Here is a 17,643-nt window from a genome sequence, read left to right as displayed (position 1 = left end):
GCTGACTTTCGACAATGGGGATGGATCTCCCGTTGAATCATGTGGCTCACTGGGTACATATGATTTTTAGAATCTCCCACTGGAAGGGATTTGAGGAATCCTTGTTCTACAGATGAGAAAAGTGAGGTCTAGAGAATCTAAAGTTTCGGGAGTAAGTTAACGACGGACATTAACTAGAGAATAGAACTGGGGTCCCTGAACCAATCGCCCTGTGTGTTTTCCACTCACGTTATCACATTTGGAATTACGTATGGGATTTCATTCAAACATCCACCTTCAGGAAGACATCTCTTACGTAAACTTAAGGATATCTGTAAGGAGCATCTGGAAATTTTCCACTGGGTCCAACCCGAGAAGTTGTTAATTGGGCAGATCCAAGCTTACTGCCTGGCCCCTCTGAGGGCCTTGCCTTGGACCAGAGCAGAATGACAATGGAGCAGGGAGGTGGGCTGAGAAGACGTGAGTTTACTTCTGGTTTGGATCTTAATTTTTTTTTCATACCAGCCATATTCAGAAACGGCTCCTGTGCATATGTAATAGGGTGATTGAGTTAAATAATAAATGACAAGAGAGGCCACAGGAGGTGGGAAAGAAAGCAAGAGAGAAGGAGTCTGATTTCAGCTGAAATTGCAAAGGACACTGAGCTGCTGAGAGTGATGGGAGAGCAGAAGGGCCCCGTGGTAACAGGAACAAAAAAAGAACTGGCGAAAGAGCCATGTGGCCTGTTACAGACCGAGGAAGGCAGAGAGAAAGAGAACAAACTGTAGAAATAGAAACAGGACATCAGGTGTTTAAAAAGTGGGGGGGATCCTGAAGTCACATTTAGTGTCGGGGAGTAAAGTAAAAAGCAGCGTAGGTCACGGAACCTTGAATCTTCATGATAAACGGGTGTTTCCAGAGGGGGGGTCAATCACAATCAATCCTTAAGTGGAGTCAACCAGGCAGCACTGATTTTGTCATGTTGTTTGGACATTGACTGGGAATAAGGCTCATCTGTGCTCAGCTACCAGTTGGGATACTGGGAGGGTGGACGAAGGGAGACACTGAGGAAAGCCGTGGGGTTCTCTGGGAGAAGCCCGACTCCCCTACCCCATCCACCCCATTTTCAGCTCACACCAATCCCACCCATTCCCTTTCCAATCCATCACCTTCTGCTCTTGCCCAATTCCTGCTAGGTCCTCTGCCCTTATTCCTTCCCATCCTTCCCATCCCAGTCCGGATCCAACACAACGTGTCATCGCCATTGTCAACTTGCCCATTCTCATCTCAATCCGCATTTTTATCCCCTTGCATTTTGTTTACAGATCCTCTTATTTGGTCCTCATTGTTATGACAGTCTAAGCCTTTGTAGGATTAAACTCACAAGATGCTAGACCTTAGGGGTGTAGGAATTTGATACCCCTAAAGCAGGATGCGTCTACTTTTTTCTTTTCGTGATTACGCAGAAAATGGTATTTGTATAGCCCATTGAGGTAGAGGGCTCCAGCCCAACCCAGCCCCCCCCCCCCAGCTACCCCAGGGGGCTGAGGTTTGTAGGCAAGGCTGAGATCCACTCTCAGTACAGTTTTGGAGGCTCCACAAAGAACTGTAGGCTCCTGCACACTCCCAAATATGCACACTCTCCCTATAGACTTGTATGCTGTCTGTTTGCCCTTTGGCTGACTCACCAAATGACATCAGTTCCAGGGACATGAAGGCCTCATCCCTCTTCTGCTGTCTAAGGTAGCAGCAAAATAGAATAGCTTGGTGGTGATGCAGTCACAGCAGGACTGGCTCGTTTGCCTCAGTCAGGAGAAAGCAGCCATGGTGTTCAAATGTATTTAGGGGAAACTATCATACTAGTTACAGAACTTGTAACAGTGCTCAGGGCTGAAAGGGACACAGAGGGAGTATCATGCAGTTCCTGCTTTTGTGAGCTTGTATTCCAGTAGCAGGGACGACACTGGCCCTGGGGAACTATAACAGAAGCCCGGAAAGATGAGAACTGTGAGAGAAGTTCACAGCCCCTGGGGGTTGAAAGGAGGCAGAAGGGTCTGTCCTGTGGAGACGGAATCCTCCAGAGTTCCACTGAAGTTGTATCATTTCACATGCGCCTGAGGGAGGAACAGGATTTCCCCAGGAGTGGAGGGGGGTGGAAGAGTACATTGCAGGTCCAGGGAGGAACATAAACAAAAAGACAAGGGGGGCAAAACAACAGATGGGGTGGAGAAAACCACATAGCCCAGGCAATGTGAAGAGCGTAGAGATGGTCCAGGGATGGTATGGAGAAGTAAGTTGGAGGCGGGTCATGTAGAGCCATGATTCCAGGGTGCAGAGAGGTGTGTGGTTAAGGGGCCACAGGAACCACTTGTCTGAATTCTCCTTCTGGACTAATGGAAGCCCAGCGTGCTGGCTATGAGACAAGGGGAACCTGTGACAATATGTTGCTTGCTGTACCCTGAGTGATATAGTCCTTTGCCTCTCACCTAGGAGGCCTTGTGCCTTTTGCCAGGCTAAGTCATCAGCTTGTAAGTGGGGTGAAATCTAAGACTCGTCACAGCTCTTGACAGCTGGATGGGTTTGAAAGAAAGAGCCTGGAGCCGTGGCAAACAGGAGGCTACAGAAGTTAGGATGCTATTGGCTGCAGGTAAGAGAATACACAACTAAGAATGGCTTAAAGGAATGTCATTTAATGATCTCACATCAACTATGAGATCAGAAAATTCCAGGAGAGGTTAATCTGGCAGATCAACAACGTTAGAGTCTGGATTAGCTTCCCTTCGATGCTCTCTACTTTCTCCTCATAGTCCCAAGATGGAGGCCATAGCACCAACCATCACAACCTCACACAACAACAGGCCATCTTCCCCCCACAGAAAGCGTCTAAGTTAGAGAAAGGGTTTTGTTTTCGTGTGATTCCCTCTTTCTGTCAGATAGGAAGACTTTTTTTCCTTCATGTTTCATTGGCCAGAATCAGATCACAGGCCCACTGAAAACCAATCACTAGCGAACGGACTTGGATTAACACGAATAATTTAGACTAGTGATTCTCAAATTTGAGTGTGCTTATTAAAACTTGGGGGGCTTGTTAAAACACGGATTGCTGGGCCTCAGGGTTCTGGTTTAGTAGGTCTGGGTGGGGGCCCAAGAATGTTCATTTCTAACAAGTTCCCAGATAGGCTGCAGCTGGTCCAGGGACCAGACTTTCAGAAACACTGGTTTAGGGTGATGGTTCTTAACTCTGGTTATATAGTAGAATAACCTTGGGAAAGTGTATATATATATAAGAAATGGCAACTACCTGTCTGAGCCATACACCTGACCTATTGAATCGAAATTTCAGGTAGCAGGGCCTGTCAAATGGGAGTTTTAAAAATCCCTCAGGTGATTCTAATGTGCAGTCAGGGTTACACACACTGGCCTAAATCAAAATGGACTCTCCCTGCCTGATTCCTAAATGTGTCAGCATCCTCTGAACAGGGAATGGAGAGAATGGCCGTGGAGTAGCCAGCCCACGGTGGTTGCCACGGGGAATGTCGCGGTGGTCAGAGCAGTAAATGAAGTTGCATGAAGAGAAGTGGGGGCTAGGGTATGACAGGGAGGAGCATCTCCGAGGGCCTTTTTGGGTAGAAGCGACTGTCCTTGGAGGCTGATGGGATGTGGAAAGAGGGGGAGACAGAGGAAGTGCTATGGGTTTCTGGACAGCCAGGAGGAGAGCGAGAGAACCCGGAGGAGCAGGCTCTGCAGGGATGTAATAGCTCCAGTGAGGATGTGTGCAGCTGGAGGTGGCCATGGGACGCCCCGTGGGACAGACCTACAGGCAGGGGAGTGGGGTGGAGGCTGGAGACGCTTGATTGGGAGGTGAGGGCCGAAGACGGCCATAGGCACAGCAGGAGTCTTTCTCCTGGGGGCACCCTACCCACCCCCAGTCATGCAGTCAGCTACATGCCCTGAAGACTTAACATCTCTGACCTGGGCTCTTCCAGTAGAACCTCGCCGGGACTTCCTGCCTTCAGTCTCTCACGTTCATTAATCCATTTCCCACACAAGCTTCCGAACACAAAACTGTGATCCTTGGACTCTGTTTCTTAATGCTTTTCCCTAGACTGGCACTACCATGGAGAGGTTCTCAGCCTTGGTCACACATTAGAATCTCTTGCAGAAGTGTTTGACAAACTCTGGGCTCTGGGCCACCTTGACACCAGCTCCTTTAACTTTCTGATTTAACTGCTCTGGGATGGCGCCTGGGCATTGCGATTTTAAAAATCCTCTTCCAAAGATTCCGGTGTGCAGCCAGAGTTGAGACTACTGACCCTCAGGATGAAGTTCAAACTCCCGGGCGTGGTGTCCAGCCTCTCCCTGCAAAGCTCCTGCTTATCTTGCCCCCTTGATCTCCCTGTGCCCTCTCGTCCCCTGCCATTCCCTGAACACACCATGCACTTTCATGCTTTTGCGACTGCACACCAACTCTTCCTCTGCTCAGAAAGCCTTTTCTGCTTGTTGGCTACATGGATGTCTTTGTTCCAGGCTCACTCCACCTAAGCATCATCTCTGTCTAGAAGACTTCCTTGGTCTTCCAAGGCAGTGACTACTTTTTCTTGGGTGCCCCCACCGGTTTCCTGTTCCTCTGTTATAGCACCCGTCACTGAACGGCACAGATGTGTATTCATCTCTCTGATGGGTTTTGCTCACCCACTCACTGTGGGACTTCAGGCAAGTTGCTTTAGCCCTGCCAGTCACCGTGTTTGCTGTAAGAGAGATAATGATGTCCACCGCGTGACTTTCTTTTTCCCTTTCCCCCCTTCCTCCTTTCTTCTTTCTTCTTTCTTTCTTTGTTTCTCTTTCTTATTTTTAAATTTTATTTTAAAAGATTTAATTAATTAATTAATTTGACAGAGAGAGGGAAGGAGCGCAAGCAGGCAGAGTGTCAGGCAGAGGGAGAAGGAGAAGCAGGCTCCCCACTGAGCAGAGAGCCCAACATGGGAGTCAATCCCAGGACCCCACAATCATGACCTGAGCTGAAGACAGACGCTTAACCAACTGAGTCACCCAGGTGTCCCTATTTATTTATTTTAGAGAGGGAGAGAGAGAGAGCAAGAGCGAGCACAAGAAGGAGGGGCAGAGGGACTGGGAGAGAGAATCTCAGGCAGACTCAGAATGATCATGGAGCCTGACTTGGGGCTCCATCTCACAGCCCTGAGATCACAACCTGAGCCGAAACCAAGAGTCGAACACTTAGCCAACTTCGCCACCTAGGTGCCCCCACTGCGTGAGTTTCTTATGAGGAAGAAATGAAACGATTTGTGTTCAGTGTAGAGCACGTGTAGAACACAGGGCCTGGCACAGAGCAAGCCCTCCACCTCTGGACCAGTGCACCCAAAAGAAATACAATGAGCCACAAAAAAAAGAAAAAAAAAAGTGCTCACTAGCTGTATGTGGCCAGAAGCCACTGTACTGGACAGCCCAGTGCCAAATTCAAGAAATTCTGTGAATTTCTTGAGGATAAGCACCGTATTTTATTTTCTCCAGCATCACTCAATGCTTTGCACAGAGTAGTGTTTAATATGTGTCTATGAGATGTTACTGAGCTAAGTCAGGTTGTTCCAGAGTCATATCTTTGGGTAGGTTGCCAAGGAGAATAATTGATAAACCATCACAAGTTATGATGACAGGCTATGGCAACCAGCCAGTGACCGAAAGTAAGGCACTAGCTTACTCTCACAGAGTCAAGGTGCAGGAGCGTGAGCCATTGGCGCAGCAAGTCTGAAGTTAGAAGCCTAGAATGGGGAAGGTCTAGATATTGGTCTTGATGCTGCGGCCACTAAGTGTTGGGTTCCCTTCAAACTAGTCTCGTGCTAAATTAGAGGCAACCAACCCTACCCATTGACAGAATGGGTGGCCCTTTTTGGGGTGGGATCTTGGGACCACTATAGGAAAATCGCTTGACTCCAGAAGCCTCCCTGACCAGCTGAGTTCCAGAGAATGGCTATTAAAACAGACTTGTGTTTGAGCGCTGGTTCTACCGTCAATGAGCTGTGTGATCTCAGACAGCTTACTTAACCTTTCTGAGTTTCAGCTTCTGCCATCTGTGAAATGCAGAGACTAACAATCGCATCTGCATCACAGGGTTACCTTAAGGAGATCACGCACTTTGACCATGTCTGGAGGAGACCATATGCTTCTGACATGGCTTCCGCTCATCCTCACCTCCTGGTATTCACCCCTGTGTATCCCCTCCCTTTGGGTATGTGCTGGTCTCAGTGACTTAATTCTAACCAGTAGAATATGGCAAAGTGTTGGGACGGTGCCTCCATGAGTAGATTACGAAGGCTCTGACTTCTGTCTTGCCAACACCCTCTTTTGCTGCTACTCTCTGCACTCTGAGAAAGCAAGCTTCCAAGTTACAAGGTGCTCCGTGGAGAGGTGCACATGGAAAGGAACAGTGGCGGTCTTGTGCCACAAGGTCACGAGGGCTCCATGAGGAAAGGACTCCTTTTGACAACAGTGTGCGTGAGCTTGAAAGTGGGTCCTTCCCTTGGAGTTTTGAGATAAGACTGTGGGCTCCTGGGAGCTAGAGGACCCAGCAAAATTGTGCCTGGACCCACAGGAACTGTGAGGCAATAAATGTGTGTTGTTTTAAGTTGCAAGTCTTGGGGTAATTCGTTACGCGGTAATGGATAACTTAGGCGTGGATGCAGCATCTGACACAGCATCTAGAACATAGAAGGTGCTCAGTAGCTTTAACTATTACTCTTAACAGAAGAGTGGAAAAGTTTGCTCTTGGGAAGGGGGTTTTGTCCCATACCACAGAGATTCTCTAAGGTAGGCAGCCTATTGACAGCTTTTATGAACAGCCTGGTTGAAATCAGACTTGCTTAAGTGGAGTCGTAATTTTTTAAATTTTTTTTAAAGATTATTTGTTTATTTATTTGAGAGAGAGAATGAGAGAGAGAGCGAGCGAGCATGAGAGGAGGGAGGTCAGAGGGAGAAGCAGACTCCCTGCTGAGCAGGGAGCCCGATGCAGGACTTGATCCCAGGACTTCAGGATCATGACCCGAGCTGAAAGCAGTCGCTTAACCAACTGAGCCACCCAGGCGCCCCCATAATTTTATGTTCTAAATTACATTCATTCCTTTACCCTGGAGTCGGCAGGTGCCTGCTCACCCCAGGCCTGGTTCCCATCCCATCCCATCACGTCCCACTTCCAACCGGTGCCCCATAGCATCACACCGTGAGGACAAAAATCAGACGCTTCCCTGGGATGGAGAGCCACAGCCGACCTGGGGCTGAAAACAGCTTTAGGATCAAGAATTAAGGTATAATCAGCCCACAGGCCCAAGAGGAGTGTTTTGTTTTGTTCCCCTTTTTTCAGAACTTGGTTGTCCTCAGAGAGAAAAACTAGTAAGAAGAACCCATACATAATGGAGTTAAGCATCTGTGATCGTGAAGCCTGATCAGTTGTGAAATGTAATCAATCACAACGTGCCTTGTCTGGAAACCAATATGTTCACTAAAGGGGGGTGGTCCGTGCATCGTCGGGGAAAAGGGACTCCAAGGAGCCGCGGTTTGTCAGGTTTTTTTTTTTTCCTGTGCTGTCCAGAGCAAGGGGGCACATCGGGCTGACGGAAACACTTGCTCTGCTTGACAGGCAGGCCTGAGAGGAGCCCGAGCATCAGGCAGTCATAACTCACAGACACAGCTGTTAAAATCACCCTGCTCGTCTCTGGCAGAGTCCTTGCTTACTACACAGACGAGAGTTATTCATTTCCCATGTACACTGGCCTCCCACAATGGACGTGAGGTTCTGGTTTTCCTGGAAGTTATAGTTCTCTCTGGAACTAATGAGCTAATATTCTGGCTTATTCATCAGTCTCTTGAGAGTTTGCACAGCCTGGGTCAGTCCCTGACCTCTCAGGCACTGACCAGAGAGAGCTGCTGCCTCTCAAAGTGGAGGACACGTGCCTGGGACCTGGTGACCTCCTGTCCTCTCTCCCTCTTTCCTGCTTTCTGCCCCCCTCTTTCTATTCTTTCTCTTCCTCTTTTTTCCTTCTATGCCACCCACCTCCTCTCTCCTTCTCTCTCCATCTTTCTCTCTCTTGGTATCATGTCTCTGGTATGAATCACGATATAGCATTTTTGGTTAAGCTAATGGATTTTGGAGCCTGCAGAGTTTGAGTCCTGGTTCTGTCATTTAGTGGCTGTGGGCTCTTGGGCAAGTTTCTTTAAGCTCTTGGTGACTCATTTGTAAAATGGGAATAATAACACTTGCTTGTGAGACTGATATCAGGATGAAATAAATCAGAGCAGCACCTGGCACTGATGGGTAGCCATTCACTCAGTGTCAGCTAAGTGACAGATCCTGGGTGCCTGCCACGTGCCACGTCTGTGCTGGGTGCTCGTCATAGATGTTGGGAGACGCAGACCTGCCTCTAGGGCACTTGTAGGAAGAATGGGGAGGCAGGGACATCAACAGGTCATTTCAAAGTATGTCCTTACCTGATGCTGGCTCACCGTGAGGGCTGATGTCCCCTGGGGACGTTTGAGTCTCAACGCTGTCTGTCTTTTCACTGCCACAGGGGTCACTGCCCAGGGCCAAGGGGTGCAGCATGTGGGTCCAGGAACCTCATGTGAGAGGGGGTCTGGGAGAGGAGCAAAACCTACAAGAAGAGGCTTGGAGGGCATGGGGGACAAGGTTTGTATCTGTTGCAGCCTGCCAGACATGTCTCTCCATGGTTGTTCAGAGCTGGTCCCCACACTCTGTACTAGTCATTTGATGAGATACTCAGGGATTCCCTCTTGGTTTATGGCCCCTGCAGCCCTGGTTGGCCTGCAAATGGACAGGTAGGTGTGTTGGTGAGGATGTGAGTATAACACAATCCTGATGAATCAATGACTCTAGGACTGAGAGTGGTCTGATTGCTGAGGTTGGCAGTGCCCAGGCAGACCTGACATCATAAGAAAGAATAAATGAAGAGATAAGATTGTCTCCTTAGAGGTAAGGGAAGGGATCCATAAGTGTTACCACTATGCCTCCCAGGGGCTTTGCATCCCATTGCCCTGAATGTCCCACTAAGGGGTTTGCTGCTGAAATCGACTCTCTGAACACCATTGTCATATTCTACTCTTCTCTCTTTTGTCAAATGCATGGATTCGGTGTCTTTGCCAATAGGTGTCTCACTTTTAAGCAATTTAAAAAGTTAAATTAATTTTTTTTGGAACAGGTGATGAGTTGGCATGCATAAAAGTCAAAAGGTACTGAAGGGTGTACAGAAAGTATCTCCTGCTCCCTCTCCGCAGCCACCTGGTTCCTCTCCCCAAGGCAATTAGTGTTAGCAGTGTATGTGAGACTGTCAGATCTTTAGATAAAAGAGACCAGGATTTATAAGATTTCTATCAATTCAACACTTCTTTATTGAGCACCAACCAGATGCCAGGCGCTGAGGAGACCAACAGGGAATGGTCTCAGTTCTCTGAGATCCCATGGTGCAGGAGGGGAGCAGCCAGGTTGGCCTACAATTATAATCTGATTCTACTGAAGGAGAAACAAAGATATGTGAGAGGTGCAGAGAGAGGGGCAGAGGGAGGGAAATAAGCCAATAATGGAGACAGAGGACGGTCTGTAACCCACCTTTTGGGTTTTCCACACCACCATGATTGGAGGGCCATAGAATTCATTTCTTCCTTGGTAAATGAGCTTTTGATTCTTTTTCTTAACTTGGTCTCATAGAATTGAAGTCTATTTCAGATCATCTGCCAACTTAAAAAAAACCAGCTTTACTGAGATACAATTCATGCAACACAAAATTCACCTTTTAAAGTGTACAATCCAATATCTTTTAGTATATTCTACTAAAATAGAATCGTGCATTAACAGGACAATCAATTTTAGAACCTTTGCCTTACCGCAAAAGGAAACCTCATACCTCTTCACTGTTACCCACAATCTCCCCATCCCCCCAGCCCCTGGCAACCACAAATCTCCTTTCTATCTCTATAGATTTACCTCTTCTGGACATTTAAATGGATATGCATGAATCATGTACTGTGTGGCCTTTGTGTCTGGCTTCTTTCATTTAGCATAATGTTTTCAAGGTCCATCCATGCTGTAGCATGCATCAGAACTTCATCTGTCTATGATGGAATAATACCCCATTGTGTGAACAGACCACATTTTGTTTATCCATTCATCAGTTGATGACACTTGGGTGGTTTCTATGTTTTGGCTATTGTGAATAATGCTGCTATAATCCTTCATGTACAAGTTTTTGTTTGAAAGCTTGTTTTTAATTCCTTTGGGTGTGTACCCGGGTGTGGAATTGCTCAGACATTTGGTAATTTTATATTTAACTTATTAAGGAATCACCAAATCCATAGCAGCCACGCCATTTTACATTTCCACTAGCAGCACACAAGTGTTCTAATTTCTCATCTTCCGGCTTTTAAAGTTGGACTTCTCTCCTAGATGCTCCTACTGGAATCATCCACTTAGCTGCTCACTCTGCTACCTGTGGACTCACCCCAGGCCTCAGCCCCTACTTATCTGGTATCTGACCTGGACAGAATTTCTAAATCGTGTCTATCTTTAAACTTTAAATGTGAGAGCTACAGGCCGTCACGCCTGTATGCATGTCTGGAGAGTGGAAGGGAAGATCTTGGGAGGCAGAGAAAGGAAGGTGGGGGTCTATATAGTAGCTATACTAAGCTCCCTTTTGACCCCAGGACAGTGACTAATGGCTTCTTTCTCTGGTTTCCTCACTTAAGGGAGGACGGAGCCCTCTCTAGGTGAGTCTAGTGGGCAGGAGAGGGAGAACTAGGGAGCCAAGGACAGAGACACAGAAGCAGAAGGTCTAGGACCTTGTAATTGTTCAGGGTTAAGCCAGGAAGATTTGGAAGCCAGGTGGTGTCTAGAGGGGACAAAGAATGTCAGCAGCCAGCCAGAATCCCAGAGCTGAAAAAGGAAGACGAAACCATGGTCCATGCCAAGGGAGGACAGATAAGCCAGTGCTGACTGTGCAGTCCCAGCAGAGCGCATCACAGAGGCTACTGGCTCTGGAGCCCTGCTTGACCTAACCCCAAGCTATGGGCTGCTGGCCTTGCAGATCCAAAGGCCATTGCAGGTGTTGGGAAGGAAGACTCTTACTGCTCCTGGCAGAATCAGAGGGAGGGGAGCTAGGGTGCTGAGGATTAGGAAGTGTGACCCTTGGGGAGGATGGTGGGCCCCAAGAGAGCCCACTCTGCATTCCTGCAACCCCCAGTCATTCAGCCCTCAGGTGTGCTGTGTGGCTATCCAACAAGGCACTGACTGGCAGAGAAGTGGCAAACTTAGTCATTCCCACGGCCTGGGAAGTCACTAGATAGAGGTTGATGCCAAGGTGCAGACCCATTCTGGCTCCCCTGTGCACGTGATAACTGACATACTCATGTGCTAGGCACTTGTTGATGCATTTAATCCTCAGTAATCTATGAAGTGGGTACTCTTATAATGCTAGTTTGCAGGTGAGAAAAGTGAGGCACGGAGTAGTTAAGCAACAGCCCCCCAAAACCCAGCTGGCAATACCAGAGCAAGGGTTTGAACCTAGACAGTCTGCTTCCAGGGTGTGTACTTGTTTCTTTTCTTTTTTTTTTTTTTGCGGGGGGGGGAGGGGCAGAGGGAGGAGGAGAGAGAGAATCTCAAGCAGGCTCCATGCCGAGGAGCCTGACAAAGGGCTTGCTCTCACAACCCTGAGATCATGACCTGAGCTGAAATCAAGACTCAGACACTTAACGGACTGAGCCACCCAGTGGCACCACTAGGTGCCCCTGGGCTGTGTATTTTTAACCACTAGGCTATGCTGCTTGCTTTTAACCTTCGTTTGTTGTCCCTTTCCCCTGCCCCCTCCAAGGTCCTGAGAACCTAGGGCCCACTGTCTCCTAGGTGTGGCTGAGATTTCTCCTCCTCTAGTGCCTTGGCCCACATCCCTCTCTGCCATAATTCTACAGATTCTGGATCTCCTCATCTAGCTCTTCCAGCTTCCCTCCATTTCTCCTTGTCTAAGCTTACCAGATTTAGCAAAAAACAAAAAAACACAAGCACAAAACCAAAAAAAGCAAGTAAAGAAAAATCACAAAACCCCAAACCTGGAATGCCCAGTTACGGTTGCATTTTAGAGAACCAGTGAGTGATTTTGTAGTATAAGTATGTCTAGGGATACACTTATGTTTGGGATATACTTGTGTCACACAATTTTTTGTTGTCTCTCTCAAATTAAAGTATAACTAGCAGTTCTGTGTTTTATCTGACAAACTTATCCCTGTTTTTTGAGTTTTGTGTTGGGGTCACACGTAGATGAAGAGTTGCTGTTGTGAACACTCCCCCTTCCAGATAGTTCCCAAAATGTTCACCTCCTATTTGTTTTATTACGATTCCTGGGGGAGCCTGCCATTAGAAATCTCTATTAAAACATATGCTCATTTAATTCTATTTCTCTATTTCTGGATTTGAAGTCGCGGCCTCACCAATCCCAGAGCAGATGAATGTTTAGGAGTCTGTGCTTTAAAACCACACCACAGAGTTTTTGAAATTCTGAAGATGTGCTGTCTACTGGTCTTCTCCCTCTCCTTCCATAGTGTTTCTCTATTTGCTCCCCTTTAAAAGAGAATTTTCAGGTTAGCCTTTTCTGAGTCTCCTTTAGGAAGAGCCAATGCCAGCTTTCCACCAAGTTCACGCTTTTCAGGTGTCCTGTGATCTCTCTTACAGATTCTATCAACATGTTTGGAATAAAAGCCAGGCCCATTGCTCTACGGTTCTTAGGCTCCTCTGCAGGCTTTTATAATAAGTCATACGTTTTGGCCAACATTTCTACGATTTCACCCTTCAGAGCTCTTGGGTGGATGTCATCTGGTCAGCAAGATTTATTTACATCTAATTTTTCAATTAGTTCTAGGCTGTCTCATTTGTTTACCACTATTTCATGTACAACCCAGGTCTTGCCTGCTTCAAAAGATACTTTGAGGGGTAGAAAACTCCCTCCTGACCTTTCCCATCTGCTAGCAGGTGGTTATCAAGGTTGTTTATGGACTAGGCCTTATAGTAGATGCTAGAAGAAGCAAAGATGTAAAAGATAGGGCCCTGCCATCGAATAGCTCACAGTCCAGGAAGGAAGGTGACAGAGTTAGAAATTCTTTCAAGCTGCAAGTAACAGAAAAATTAGCTAAACGTGGATTAAGTAAATGAGTTTTATTTATTTATTTATCTTTTATAATAAGCAGTCTGGAGGCAGGTGAATGCTGATGTTAGTTTAGCTGCTCAACAATGTCCTTAGGGACCAGACCCCATAGCTCTATTTTTAGTTACTGGCTTCTCATCTTTGTGCTCTTTGCCTCATTGTCACAAAATAGCTCTTGCAGCTCCAAGCATCATGCCCCTGCTTAAAGGCTGGAACAACTTGTTTACAAACTGAGGGCTTCAGGGGGGGGGTGGGGGAATGGGATAGGCCGGTGATGGGTATTAAGGAGGGCACGTATTGCATGGTGCACTGGGTGTTATGCGCAAGTAATGAATCATGGAACTTTACATAAAAAACTAGGGATGTACTGTATGGTGACTAACATAATGTAATAAATTATTATGCAAAAAAAAATAAAGGCTGGAACAAAAAGGGAGGGTAGGACACTAACTGTTTCTGTCTCTTTCATTGGGGAGAAGCACCTCCCACCCTACCCCTGTCACTTCTCCCAACCCACCATATAAGACTTGAGCTCATCTATCATTGGCTATGACATGTGTCACATGGCCACCAAAGCAGTAAAACAGTCTGGAAACACGAGTGTTTAGGCTTTCCAGATTCTTTGGTGGAGGTAGGCAAGGTTGGGAATGGGTGTTTGCTTAGCTAGCCAATAGCATTCTCCTTGGAAGGGAAGCTGTAAACATGCCAATGTCACTGACAGCCTAAGACAGTTTCAGTGCCAGAGGAGTAGCACAGATTCAGACCCAAAAAATCAGTTATTCCCCTGGTTTCTTGTTTTATGTGGAGTTCAGAAGGAAGACAATTGCTCATGAACTGGGATAGCCATGGAAAGGCTGGATGAGAATTAAACATTGTTGGGTTAAGGACATTCTAGGTCAGGGAAATAATGGAAAGGACTAGCGATGGGGACACAAATGTCTTGAAGGGCAGTGAGCACGGAGTGTGGGCTCATGCAGAGTAGAAATGTACCCAAAGGACTTATTCTGGCTAATTTTCCAGAAGCTGCTCTCTTGAGTTTGTCAGAAGCTGTAGCTTGCCTTACATGCATGGAGAAGAGTAAGCACTGTATATGGAGCAAGTTCCCAGCAAAGTACACTTCAGATATGCCATGTTTCCCAACACCCTGCTCATGGGCTCTGAGCAAGCATATTTCTGACCTGCTCATGCTGAAGAGTCTCTCTGGCCCCCACTCTAGCTACTGCCCACCTGGTCCTTGTTTCTGGAGCCCACCCTACTACTTCTTATCTTTGTACTCCTTTGCATCTCTGGAATGGTTCCATTGCCTTGATCCACTTTGGGATGTTGTCCTTTGTGCTCAGATGTTGGCAATTACATTCCCTCTGTAGACTTGACATTTTTTGGACCATTAACAACCCTGCCCACACTCAGTGAGCTCTTGACAACTGGTGACCCAAGGCTTCATGCTTGAAATCTAATCTTGGCCACCATCCTTGACCCAACACTTCAACTAGACTTGGTCAAGCTGTTCATCCAGTCTTTATCTAGGGCTCACCAACTCTGAATGCCAGGTAAAGCTTTTGTTCTTTATCCAATAGGTATAAAGTAGTCATTGAAAGCCTTGTTTGGGAGAATCCAAGTCAGGAAAAGCTGTGTTAGGAAGCTCTCTATGACAGTGGCATTTAGAAGAGATTGGGGAGAGGAGATCCAGCGATGAGCAGACCAGTCAGGAGGCTCCTGCAGGAGCTTATAAAGGTCTGGACTGGGCAGGAGCAGAGCACATCCCTGATATAAGAAAAATATGAGGATGTGTCAGTGGGATTCAGGACATGATGATTTTGGTTTGGGAAGAGAAGAAGAAGAAGCACAAGAAGAAGCCAGCGTTTATAGTGGGAACTATTATTGGGAATAGCAGATGAGGATATATTGAACCAGTTTTTGTTTTGTTGGTTTTTAAGAAGACACATTTGGCTTTAGGCAAGCCTAGTGTAGAGTGTCAGCAGGGTTTCTAAGGGAAGACAGTGTGGGAGCTGAGAAAAGGACCCTGATGAAAAGGAAAACTTGTAGGTGTTAGCTGGGAACAGCGAGAAAGTGGGGATAGGAAAGAGCAGGGAGAAACAAGGATCCTGGAAGGTCGGGAAGGGGAGGGGAAGTTGAAGAAATCATTGCAGGCAGGCAGGACACGTGAGGGTCTGAGAAACTAGAACAGGAGAGAGTTTCAAACCTGAGGGAATGGCCACCCACGGCAGGTCGCAAGCCTCTTCCCTTGGAAGGTAAAGAATTCAAGTCCTTTTGCTGGGTCCTTGTCATTTCTAATTCCAGTCCTGGCCTCATGATAATTAAGAACCTTCTCCCACTCATCAGTTTTCTCCCTTGGGGTGCTTATTTTTACTTTTGGAGCCAAGTCAGATCCTGCAAGACACTTTTCCAGTACATTTTGACCTTAGTTAATTCTGATTTTCATCTGCCTGTCATGATGAGTGAGTTTCCTCATTCTCCTGATTTGAATGAGTATTTCTCAGTTTTCAGGTTTTTTTTTTTTTTAAACAAGGGAAAACTTCTGTGGCCAAGCAGCAGTGCTGTGACATTTGGTTGCCTTGTAAGGCTTTTGTTTGTTTGTTTTTGCTCTTAAACATTTTTTCCTGGACTTCCTGAGAGAGCTAGTGAACTTTCTTCAGGATTCCTGTGACCTTCTTCCTTCTTTCTATACTTAGCTCATTCTTGTATTTTTCTAGTTCCTACTAGAGGTATCTAGCCTGAGGTATCTTACTATGGATTTCTTTTCTTTTCTCTCTGATTGTTGGAGTTAATTTTGTGTTATAATGTTAACAGCAGCTAACATTTGAAAAGTGCTTTACAATTTACAAAGCATGTCACATACATTTTCTTATTGTATCTTCACAGTAATTTAGGTACAGTTGTCCTTGTTTTATCAATGAGGCCTCTGAAGACGCAACTGGTAGTAGAAGGGGCCCGAGTGATTAAGTTCCTTGACTCCTACCTCCCTCTCTCCCTCCTCTTCCTTCCTTCCTTCCCCCCCCAATATCACTACTTTTTTCCTTTAAAAAAAGAAGAAAAAAAGAACACATGATCATTTGAGGAAATTTGGAAAAGTCAGAAAAAAAAAAAGAAAGAAAGAAGCAAACATACATTATTGGCCACTCCACTGTCCAGGGACTGCTACTGTCAGCACTTTGTGGTATTTCTTTCTAGTTGTATTTCTATGGATTGGCGAAGACTTTATATAATTAAAAACTAACCACATCTTGATGTTTGAGCCTGACTTTTAGGTGTAACATTATATCGTAAGCATTTCCCCATGCCATTCAACTATTTCAAAATGGATTCTAACATGTGGATGTTATAATAATCTATGTAACCATTCCCCTCTTGCAGGACCTTGAAATTGTTTTGGGGCTTGTACAAAGACATCTTTTATACCACAAACACCTGTCTGAAAGTCTGTGTTCTGAGTATAAGAGTGGCCGTGGAAGGAGCCGAGATGCCCTTCAACAGATGAATGGATTAAGAAGTTGTGGTCCATATATACAATGGAATATTACTCAGCTATCAGAAAGAATGAGTTCTCAACATTTGCTGCAACATGGACGGCACTGGAGGAGATAATGCTAAGTGAAATAAGTCAAGCAGAGAAAGACAATTATCGTATGATTTCTCTCATCTATGGAACATAAGAACTAGGAAGATCGGTAGGGGAAGAAAGGGATAAAGAAAGGGGGGTAATCAGAATGGGGAATGAAACATGAGAGACTATGGACTATGAGAAACAAACTGAGGGCTTCAGAGGGGAGGGGGGTGGGGGAATGGGATAGACCGGTGATGGGTAGTGAGGAGGGCACGTATTGCATGGTGCACTGGGTGTTACACGCAACTAATGAATCATGGAACTTTACATCAGAAACCAGGGATGTACTGTATGGTGACTAACATAATAAAAAAACATTTAAAAAAAAAGAGTGGAATGGCTGCATGAAGGAGCGTATCATTCAACTGCATTCCACACATGAACCAGCTTTTATTCCAAAAAGAAGCATGTATTTGTGCCTATCTTACCACACCTTTACAGCATTGAATATTATATTTTAAACTAATTGCTAGTTTTATGGATGAAAAACAAAGTTCCATTGTTTTGTTTTATATTTCTTTGTAAATAGCTTATGAGACAGAACTTTTCCTCCTTGTTATTTGTCTCTTTATTGAGAGTCTATGGCACTTTCATTTTTGTTCTTGATATTTAAGGCTTTATGAGTTAAATGCCCCTCTAATTCTTGGTGCTTCCCCAGACACCCCATGCATTCATGCCATCTTCCCCTACCATGGAAACCATGCTGAGAAGGGGGTCAACCCATTATTAGAGGAAAAACAATGAACTGAATCAACTCATACTGAATGCATATGATGTATTGCCTCCCCTTCTCCCATCAGCCCTCTCAGGGCCTTGTGCCTGGCAGATATCATT

The sequence above is a fragment of the Ursus maritimus genome, unplaced genomic scaffold (genome assembly GCF_017311325.1).
Source record: "Ursus maritimus isolate PB19 unplaced genomic scaffold, ASM1731132v1 scaffold_29, whole genome shotgun sequence".
In the NCBI taxonomy this organism is placed as follows: Eukaryota; Metazoa; Chordata; class Mammalia; order Carnivora; family Ursidae; genus Ursus; species Ursus maritimus.
This window is presented reverse-complemented; position numbering follows the sequence as displayed.